The sequence below is a fragment of the Capsicum annuum genome, chromosome 7, assembly GCF_002878395.1.
Source record: "Capsicum annuum cultivar UCD-10X-F1 chromosome 7, UCD10Xv1.1, whole genome shotgun sequence".
Classification (NCBI taxonomy): Eukaryota; Viridiplantae; Streptophyta; class Magnoliopsida; order Solanales; family Solanaceae; genus Capsicum; species Capsicum annuum.
The window spans coordinates 140,679,968-140,692,396 of NC_061117.1; the positions used below are offsets into that span (position 1 = coordinate 140,679,968).

The 12,429-nt window shown below is 32.3% G+C and overlaps 1 pseudogene; it reads right to left on the reverse strand.

The window, feature by feature from the left end:
- Positions 1-12,429, reverse strand: part of LOC107876557 — a 54,108-nt pseudogene that overhangs the window by 3,090 nt on the left and 38,589 nt on the right.

Below are 12,429 nucleotides of genomic sequence, written 5' to 3' on the forward strand. Positions count from 1 at the left end.
AATTTATTCACACACAGTAAAATCTTTCATGTATAAGAAAATTAAAGAAATAAATTAGCGGCACCCTAAAATTTAATAACAACTCATCATTTCCTATTTTTTAGGAACGGAAAATAAAGAAAATAAATTAAATAAATTCCTAAAAAAATAAATTTGTTTGAAAGATAATATTTGTTACCTAAAAAATAGGAAGCAGTGATCTGTTAAGATAACATCCATATTTAAAATTTTCAAATATGAGAAAACGGTTATTAATATAAATATTATATATGTCATAATTGAAATTCATTAAATATGGCCATGTATATGTAATTATTTTTATAATAGTGGCTAATTGTGTTCTTTTTCCATTAGTAAGTAAATTTTAGTTGGGTGATTTTGATACTTTGTAAAAGTTAGGGCATAAAATCATATTTAAAAAAGTTTTTTCAAAAGTCAAAAAAATATTCAAAAAAGACATGGCCAAACACAACTCCAACTCCAATTTCAACTCCAACTCCGGAAAATTTTAGTTTTCATGGCCAAACATCTACTAATAGTTTTGACAGGATCATGCTGGGATTTTGATCTTAATTCATGCCCCATTGGCGATGTATTATCATTAAATTTATCATCATCATCTTTCGCACTTTCTACTTCCTCATCTTCTAGTTTATCTTCTTCTTCTTCCTCCTTACTTTTATTTTTCTCACCAGCCTCTACATACCCCTCTCCACCTCTCTCAACATCATTTTCATAACTTTCCTCAGCTTCACTTTTCCATGACTGAGATTGTTTAGGAAGTTCCTTTGAATCCATCTATACTCTAGCTTTTTTTATTAGGTGGTCAGAAGTTGATCCACTTTCAGTTTCTTTTCTTTTGGGTAATATCTTTTAACTTCAAACAACAGAAAAATAAAAATATATATTAAAATTGATGTCTGCATAATTTTAAAAAAAAAAAAAGGTAAGACAAATTTCAATAAATTTTTATACGCCACATTACAAAAAAATATTCCAACAGATAACTCATCAATTGGAACAGATAAATCATCTGTTACGACAGATGCATAACCTGTTGAAATAGATGAACAACTTAATGGATGAGATCAAAACAGTCTTGCTACTAGCTTGTTTTATGCCAACAGTTAAAACATTTGTTGCAAGAGATGGGGAATCTGTTTGAAGACCTATGTTAATATCTCCCAACAGATGTTATACCTGTTGCAACAGATGGACCACTAACACCAATGCCATCACCACCACCGCCGCCAACACCAACACTACCATCAACAACAACACCACTAAAACCACCAGCAACACTACCACTACCACCATCAAAATCACCACCACCAATGTCACCACCACCACCACCAATACTACTAATACCACCACCACCAACACCAAAACCAATACCAATACCCACACCATCGCCAACACCACCACCAACACTACCAACAATACTACTAACACCACCACCAATACCACCACCAAAACTACTACCACCACCACCACTACCATCAACACCACTACCAATGCCACTAATACCACCACAACCACCAAGACCACCAACACCACCAATACTAACACCACCACTAATACCAATGCCACCATTAAAAATACCAAGACCACCACCAAGACCACCAATACCACCAACACCACCAGTAATACCATTAATTCCACCAACACCACCAGCACAACAATAGTCAATAGAATACTGCAGTAAAATTAGGGTTTTTTCAGGCTCCTCCTATATTTTTAGCATAAAAACTTAAAATTGTTAACTCATTCTCGAAGATAATACAACTAAAAGTCTTTTTTTTCATCATTAAGTAAAAAACACTATTTTTTATTAAAAAACAAATGTACAACTCTTCTCAAACTCTGTTACCTATAGAGACAGAGAAAACAATGCATATAAGCAAGAATGAAGTAAAAAATAACAAGTACGTGGTGAGAAATAGGAAGAAATTGATCTGTTGTGAAGGGTAGAGTAATATGCTATGTAGTTGCTATTTGTATTGTTGAGAGAAAGAAACGAGTGAGGACTCGAGATTTGAAATGATGAAATATTTTTCCCGTGAGGATGATTTATATGGGTTGAATTGTATTTTGAAAAAGAACGACAAGTTTTGAAAATGTTAATTTGGTCTGAATTGATCATAATTAATTTTTTAAAAGAGATAAATTTTAACTTTTTCATCATAATAAATTGTATTAAGTTCAATTGGAACATTAATTAATTTAATAATATTTCAAATAATAATTTAATATGAATCATTTCAACTCAAATTGATTAGTTGACAACTCAAGTTAGGATGAATGGAACTCCAACATCATGCAATTGCAACAACTCAATTGAAATTGTAGTTGAACCTACCAATACATCCCTAATTCTAGCTAAATAAATTTAGATATTTCAAATAATAATTGAATATAAAGCATTACAACTCAAATTGAACAATGCACAACTCAGATCGGGATGAATGCAATACCAACAACATGCAATTGCAATGACATAATTCAAATTATAGTTGACCCTATCGACCCATCTCTAATTCTAGCTCAATCAATTTAGATATTTTAAAAAATAATCTAATATGAATTATTTCAACTCAAATTGATCAGTTCACAACTCAGGTCAGGACGAACGCAATACCAACAATATGTAATTAAAATGACATAATTAAAATTGTAGTTGACCCTCTCAACACTAACTAATTCTAGCTAAATAAATTTAGATACTTCAAATAATAATTTAATATGAATTATTTCAACTCAAATTGACCAGTTGATGAGTCAGGTCAGCATGAATACATCTCCAACATCATGCAATTGTTACGACCCAATTGAAATTGTAGTTGAACCTATCAACCCATCCCTAATTATAGCTAAATCAATTTAGATATTTCAATTAATAGTTTAATATAAATTATTTCAACTCAAATTGATTAGTCGGTGACTAAGGTCAGGACGAATGCAATACCAACAACATCCAGTTGCAATGACACAATTGAAATTATAGTTGAACCTATCAACCCATCACTAATTATAGCTAAATTAATTTAGGTATTTCAAATAATAATTTAATATGAATCATTTTAACTCAAATTGATCAGTCGGCGACTTAGGTTAGGACGAACGCAACTCCAACATCATGCAATTGCAATGACTTAATTGAAATTATAGTTGAACCTATTAACCCATCCATAATTCTAGATAAATAGTTTTTAGATATTTTAAATAATAATTTAATATCAATTATTCAAATCAAATTGGTCAGTCGATGAATCAGGTCAGGACAAACACAACTACAGCATCATGCAATTACAATGACTTAATTGAAATCGTATTTAAACATATCAACCCATTTCTGATTCAAGCTAAATCATTTTTAGATATTTAAAATAAGAATTTAATATGAATCACTTTAACTTAAATTGATCAGTCGATGACTCAAGTCAGGACAAACGCAACTCTAACATCATGCAATTGTAATAACTCAATTGAAATTATAGTTGAACCTATCAATCCATCCCTATTTCTAGCTAAATCAATTTAGATATTTCAAATTATAATTTAATAAGAATTATTTTAGATCAAACTGATCAGTAGATGACTCAGGCCAGGACGAACGTAACTCTAACATCATGCAATTGCAATAACTCAATTGACATTGTAGTTGAACCTATCAACGTATCCCTAATTCTAGCTAAATTAATTTATATATTTGAAATAATGGCTTGATATGAATAAATAGAGGACTAACCTATTGTAACAGATGGCACATCTGTTCAAAATTATCAAACAATCATAGACATCTATTAAAACAGATATTTAATCGATTACAATAAATGACATATTTGTTGGTCATTATCTAACAGGTACTGTCATATATTGCAATAGATGACTTATCTTTTGGAAATTATCAAATAGATAATGACATCTATTGCAAGAGATAAATTATATATTGAAATTAATGAATAGATGTTGCCATCTTTTACAACAGATGACTGATCTGTTGGAAATTTTCAAATAGATGTAGACATCTATTGTAACGTTGACTTATCTGTTTTAAGATCTTTATTAAATTTTACAAAAATTTTCTGATCGAAATAAATAAAAAAATACTAAGGCGGTAAAAAGTTTTGTTGGATAACTCAAAATTGCCTCATTGAGTTGTCTTATCTTGTCTTTTTAATGTCACTGTCCTCGTTCTCCTCAAAGAGTTTTGCCATCATAAATTATTAATAAATATTTAATCTCTTCTGATCTCCTTCAACCACATATTAAATAATTCATCTATCTTCTTTCTCTTTCTCTCCTCTTTAGGGTAAATACCAAATGTCTCCTCTTTTTTCTCTTTGTTCGCTTTTTTCTCGCCTCTTTCACTCGAGGATCCTTTTTGGATCTCAACCAATATATATCTTTTATCAACTAAAATTGGTATTTTGATCCCTTTGCTTTTGACATCCACGTATTGTTCACTATTAGATCTGCACTGTCTGCTATTATTCTTGCCTTCTCGTCTTTTTCTTTGCCTGTTTCATCAAATTTATCATTTTTTTATGATAAAAATTAAAATTGTGAAAATCATATTGTTATATTAGTTATTTAAATTAGTTATTTGCATATGTTATTTTTATTTATTTATCCATTACCCATATCCTATTTATTGAGAAAATTAAAGAAAAGGTATTTTTTAAGTCTTGAATGAACGAACCATTATTTTAATTAAAATATATGAAAAAAGTCATCTGTTGGGAGAACTTAAAAAGTCTTATTGGCAGTATCGATTTTTTTGCTTGTTTCTTTATTGCTGATGTTGGTGGTGATGGTGGTGTTGTCGGAATATGTATTTTTGGTATTGTTAATGGTGTTGGAACATATGGTGTTGTTACTTTATTGTTGATGCTGGTGGTGGTGTTGTTGGAACATATGGTGGAAGATATTAAAATAGGTCTTACAACAGATGACTTGTTTGTTGCAGCTGATGAATCAACTATTAGCATAAATCCAACTAGCTCATACAACAGATACCTATCTGTTGCGATAGACGAAGCACCTGTTAGAATAAATCAAACTAGTAGCAACGCTAATTTGATTTATTCCAAATAATTGACCCACCTGTTGCAACATGTCAGTCACCTATTGCCACAAATTTATCACATGTTGCAACAGATGGCTTATTGTCGAACAAATGGGTAATCAGTTGTAACAAATGGATAATCTGTTGGAATACTTGTTGTAATGTGTTATATTTATTGAATTTTGTGTTACCCTTTTTTTAAATTATGCAGATATCAATTATAAATTTCTTTTTGCTCTTCTCTTATTTGACACCAATTGTTTTTCTCTTGCTTGTAGATGAAAGGAAGTGAAAGTGGATCAACTTTTGCCCGACCAACATAAAAGGCTAGAGTAAAAGTGGGTTCGAAGAAATAAGCTGCTTGCAGATGGAACCACTTTATATGTGGGAGGTATGTATTACTAATCATGTTATCGTAAAAACACACATATAGTACACTTATTTTGTGAATGAATTTTTTTTGCCGATTAGGTATTAATCATTCAAACAAGATATCTGTAAATTTACAGTTAAGTTTGATAGGTGCAAACTGATAAGGCAGAGGGACCTTATAAGTAATATTGATATCCTGCTATGGTCTAATGATGGTTTTACAAATGTTTATGTGTCAAGTTTGGTGAAGAAATCAAGTTTTGATGGCATTGTAAAAAGATTCAATAGTGATTGGAATGATTTTAAGGGTTCAATTGACTTTTGAAAGGCCTCTAAAGCGTCACACTACTGCAACCAAGAACGAAAATCAGTATAGTTATTGTCCTAGACTAAATTTATATGATTGGGTTGCTCAGAGTGATGATTATACAACTGAAGGTATGGTAGGATAATACCTATAAGGGAAAGAGGAGTTGATAAAAGATTATATCATCTCAGACATTATTAAAGAAGAAACACAGGGTACTAAGGAACGTGTAGTAAATCTAGATGATGAAATTGACTTAAGACATGAAAAATCTGAATGAGGTGCCAATATAAAACTGTATCCAAAAATAAAAATCCGTTAGTAGTCTCTCTCAAAGAAAAATGGTTAAGTGGACTGCAGCTGGCCACTTTTCTAGGTAACTGCGACTAGTTAGTATGGTCGAAATGATCACCTCCAGAGAAAATAACATAACACCAAGGAAGCAATTTTGTATTGAAATGATGTACAGTAAAGAATAAAAATTACACCAAGAACTTTTGAAGTTGAAATAAGAAATCAAGCCAAGACGGTAATTTTAGAAGTTACACTTGCATCCTAGGCCTTCAGTTTGTGGTTTTGGTCACGTCAGTCGCAGTAAAAAAAATGACTTGAGATTTCCACCCAAATTTATACCTTTTTATTTCCACTTCTATTGACCTGATCAAAACCACAAACAGAAGGCATGGGATGTAAGTTAAAATTCAGAAATTGTCGCCTTGGCTTGATTCCTTATTTTAACTTTAGAAGTTCTTAGTGCGAGTTTCATTCTTTATTGTACATCATTTTAACTCTCGGTGCCCGCAAATCTGCTTGGTGTTCTGTTTTTTCTCTGGAGGTGATCATTCTGACCATACTAACTAGTCACATTTCCCTAGCAAAGTGTCCAGCTGCAGTCCACTTTACTATTTTTCTTTGACAGAGATGGCTGACGGATTTTTATTTTTGGATACACTTTAATATTTGTACTTAATTCAGATTTCTCATGTTTTAAGTCAATTTCGCCGTCCAGATTTGTTAGACATACCTTGCTTGCTACCCTATGTTTCCTCTTCAATAAGGTCTCAGATGATATAGTCTTTCATTAACTCCCCTTTTCCTCGCAGGTATTCTCCTATGGCTCCTTCTGACATATAATCATCTTCTCGAACAACCCATCCATATAAATTTGGCCTAGGGGAATCTCTATTGATTTTTCATTCTTTTTTGTTGTGGTAGGAGGCTTCAAAGGCCTTCTAAAAGTCCATTAAACCCTTAAAGTCAGTTCAATCGCTATAGGATCTCTACAATGCCACCAAATATTAATACCTTATCAAAACTTGGCAAGCATAAACATAAAAAACAATCATCATTAAATTGTAACAGGGTGTTGGCACCATCTTCATGGTCTCTCGGCCTTATCAATTTGAACCTATCAAACTTAACTGTACAATGCAGAATCTTGTTTGAATGATCAATGGCCAATCAGTTAAAAACTGCATTCACAAAATTATTGTTCTTTATATGTGTTATTGCGATGACCTTATCAGTAATACATAACTCCCACACATAAAAGTGGATCCATCTATTTGCACGCATTTTATTTTTTTCTACCCATCAATGGCTTAATTTGAATAAACATATACTAACCTGTTGCAACAGATGGCGCATCTGTTAAAATTATCAACAATTATAGACATTTGTTGCAACAGATGACTTATCTATTGGAAATAATAAAAAATATATATACATCTGTTGCAACAGATTGTCAATATGTTGTAAATTATCAAACAGATATAATATATTTTGCAACAGATTACCCATCTATTGGATGTATTTTAAAGCAATTTTTTCCAAAATAAAATAAAGATAAAATGTTGTATTTAAATCTATTTTTTAATTTACATAATCGAAAAGTCACCAGTTTTATTTAATTAAGGGATGTCAACAACAACAGCAACAAACCCAGTGTATTCCCACATAGTGAGGTCTGGGGAGGGTAAGATGTACACAGTCCATACCTCTACCTCTAAAGAAGTAGAAAGGTTGTTTTCGATAGACCCCCGGTATTTAATTAAGGGATGTAATTATTAAAAAAGATGTGGACAGTCGTGGCTTTTTAACTAACCCATTCAAATTTAATCCTCTATAAATAGGTCCTCCTTACTCATTCAGTCTACTCCACTTCTAGATATGGCTAATCCAGACAAGGTGATTCTGCATGACTCCTTACGAAAACTTGAAAGGCAGATTCATGAACTCCGGTGGGAGTTGGACGCCATGAAAGCAAGGTTGATGAGGGCACTGTTGCTATTGGATAATGATTGGCGGTTGACAACAACAACAACAACAACAACAACAACAACAACAACAATAATAATAATAATAATAATAATAATAATAATAATAATAATAATAATAATAATAAGAATAAGAATTAAGTTATGTTTTTTATTTTAGTGTATGTATTTTGTTTTATTATATTGAATCTATCTAAGGGAGGAACCTAATATATGTTTTGTTTTTTATTGTATTTGTGTATGTAATGGATTCAAAAATCTATGTTTGGCCGAATTTGGCTTTTTAATTCTTATTTAATATTTATTCTGTCTGTTCTTTAGTCTCAAGATGCTGACGGTTGGAGGTAGGGATTGAGCGTTTGTTGAAATGGATGGACCATATGTTGCAACAGATGGTTAATCTATTATGATAGATGGATCATATGTTACAACAAATGGTTAATCTTTTACGACTGATGAACGATATATTGCAATAGATGGTTCATATGTTGCAACAGATGGATGCAAGAGTTGCAACAATTCTATAAAAATGGTTATATTATTGAAAAGCTTAAAAGTCATGACTTTTCACAATAATAAAAAAGACATCAGTTAGATTTAATTATGACTTTTCACACTAATCAAAACGTCACCCGTTAGATTTAATGAAAGAGGTAAACAGTCGTGACTTTTTGCCTACCACGTTCTGATTCTATCCTCTATAAATAAATCCCTCCATACTCGTTCATTATACTCTACTTTATTTATTTTTTGCATTTTGTCTTTCGTATTACATCTTCAACCATTTCTCTTTAAAGAGCATATTCCTTTCTCATTGAGGTAAGATATTTTTTTGGTAAATCTACCAGTTGGTAGTATACGTTGTATTACATTCGGACTCTTTCTTTACTTTTGTGTCTACATTTTTTGTCAACTCATATGTGTTCTAGATATGGTTGATCCTATTTGGGACATTGCAATTCTGCACGACACCGTATGGAAACTTCAGAGGCAGGTTAATACCCTGCAGTGGGAGTTGGGCGCCCTGAGAGCAAGGATGCTCCAAGAGATTCGCAGACTGAGGAGGGCCCTGTTGCTGCTGATTGACGATTGGTCCGCTGACAATAATAATAATAATAATAATAATTAAGTTATATTTTTTCTTTTGGCGTATGTATTTTTATTTTTATTTATATCTGATCTACCTACTAATGTATTTTGTTTTTGTTTAATGAAAAACTTATGTTTGGTCGACTTTGAATTTTTAATTCTTATTTAATTTTCATTCTGTCTATCTCTTGTTCTCAACAAATATGTCGACGTTTGGACGTAAGGAACAATTTTGAATCCACTAGCAACAACAAGAGTTTTGAGTTCTTTCAACAGATGGACCATCTATTGAAACAGATTGGTCATCTATTAGGTTTGGGATAGGAGCTGTATTGTGTTGTTCCAATAGATTACCCATTTATTGCAACAGATTGCTCATCTATTAGAGAAACACATTCCAGGTTAATAAACTTTATTATTTTCTTTTTGTAAATGTCAATTTATTGCAATAGATGGGTAATCTGTTAAAAATAATTTTGTGGTCTGTTGTATTTAGTTCCTATTTTACCTCTTTTTATTAATTCATAAGTTAGTAAAAAAATATATTTTATATAATAAATAATAACATTTACATTCAGAACAATGAGTTGAAAATATCAAAGTCCATAACAAACAACAACACAAGTTTCGTTATTACAACAATCATGGTGGATTACGATCCGGACATGTAGTTCTTTTGTGGCCAGCGTTCTTAAATACGAAGCACTTGTTTATTCTTAATGAAAATGATTATTCGACTCTACGCCTTCTATTATATCACCTTCTTCCCAATTTGATAGTGTTTGGGTTAATATATGGAGGAGGTATTCATCTCTCCAAAAGCTCTACAGGAATAACCCAAGATTCTTTGGGAGGCGCCGAATTAATATTCTTACTATATGTGATTATACATCTTTCCACCGAATAATATAGAGATGAGCACTCATAAATTTTAGTTCCATATTATGCACCGTATTAGGCTCAAAGCGTTGTCATAGCATGTGGACATGGTATTTTATCCAAGTTAAAAACTTTGCACGTACAAGATCTTATTTGAATATTGATCATGGCGACATCACCATGACCGTCGATATTGAACTTGTAATCTGCTATTTGATGAGAAAATAACCTATTTCCAAAACTGACATTCATTGACATTTATTTACATATGTCTTTCGTGAAATAATTTATCATACTTCTTGTTTATTTTATCAAATAGCGCCACGATGGAAAATTCTCTTTCAACGCCAAATAATGAATTCACTGATTTAACTATGTTTGGCGTCATAATATTATACTTATACAAAAGAATCACTTAGTACATCATACTAAACTTGTAACTCAAACAAGACATTAAATTCATAAGAACGTACCTATTTGCTGGACAAAATGCCCGGTTCCATCTCTCAAAACCAACACGTACGAGATGTCCTGCTGCCTTGGGATGCATATCCATTATTTGATTGAAATAGTCAAAAAACCCATCTCTATTATATGCTTTGGATGCTCTATAAAAAGGGTCAAGACCCTTTCATTGTGAAAGTTATTTCGAATATTATCTCCAAAATGCCTCATGCAACAACCAAAGTGAGCTGAAGTGTAGAAAATTGAACCCATCTTTGGGATACTTGGATGCCTATCCAAAATAAAACATAACTTTTCGGTACCTTCAACACAGCTTCGCATTTGATAGAAAAATATACATATGAGGCATCACATTCCTTGTCCGCTACACAAAAAGCTACAGGAAAGATGTGACTTTCCGCATCCTATGCCACCGACACTAACAAAACTCCATTACACTTGCTCCTCAAGAAAATCCCATCGATGACTATGACTTTTCTCAAAGGTTGAAAACCAAGAATCCAAGCACCATAGAATACAAAAAAGTACTTGAACCTTTCGGTTTTATCAACATGCAACGTTGTCTTACTTTCGGGACTTGTAGACTCAAGCATGTAATGGTAGGCATCAAGGACTGCATACTCGTGCTCGTGTGTCTCCCTAACCAATTCCTTGGCAATCTCCATGGCTTTATATATCTTCCAATAACTAACTGTAACACCCAACTCTATAAGGAGTTGATTATTCATATCACTTGTAGAAGGGCCTTTGCCATTGGGGAATCTATTCTGGAAATATTAACTGAGGACTTCTACTGTGGTGTGAGGATTTTGTCTCGTAATGTGATCTGAACCACATGTGTGATACTTTTTATAAATATTAATGACGAATTTGTCAGAATTTAAGTATTTTACAGCCCTCAACCACCACTTGTAGTTTGAATTAGCACATCTAAAGAAAAAGACTTTGCTCGAATTAATCACCTTCTTTGGTCTGAAATCTTTTTTCAAGCAAGCAATAAACAAAGAACTAAATATTTCTTTCTTATCCTTGACTAGCATTCCCTTGTAAAAGTCAGTCTCATCATCTTGACGACTACCCGACTGTGTTGATTGAGAGGAACTACCATCCATATTACTTGCAACAACGGGTGTAGGTGTTTGATCATCATCTAGAATATTCATGTCCAGATCATCCATCTTATCATCATCAAAGATGTCTTGCTGTTGTTCTTCTACATTCTAATTCTCATTCTCTCTCAGTTTTTCAACCACATACACCCTTAACATCGGCCTAGCTGAATCACTAAGATAAGCATGCAACCAAACCTGATCGATTATCTTGAAAGGTAGTACCCTCTGATTTTCAAAGGAGTTGTGCATGTAGCTGATAACGAGTTCTTTCAGTTGAAAATTTAGTCCACAATAGTTGATGATTAAGTTCACAAAATTATCATACGAAACATCAGTTTGGACTGTCATAGCTATCGTCTATAGTATTTCACCCTTCTTCCAATGCCAACCATATAGGTTGTTTTTTTTTATTCATTCATTATGACAATCCACCTCTATTGTATTTATCCCTCCATTATAGGTACGTAAATAAAGACATTTGTTAAAATAATTTAATAATGACATCATAATACAATTAATTGTGATTTTATAGTGTCGTAACATGAATCCCAATAGATGAGTAATCTGTTGCAACAGGTCAGTGATATGTTCTAATAGATGACTAGCCTATTGGGATTCATGTTAATGTACTACAGAACCTGAAGTTAATTCTAACAGATTAGTCATCTACTGTAATAGGTGAATCATACATTGCAACAGATTATCCATCTATTGCAACAGATAAAGTGTTTATTAAGATAGATATTACAGTACTAAAGAACCTTTGAAGTTGATTCCAATAGATGAGTGACATGTTGCAACAAATAACTAACTTGTTATAACATATGAGTTACCTATTGCAACAGATGATTTGTCTGTTGG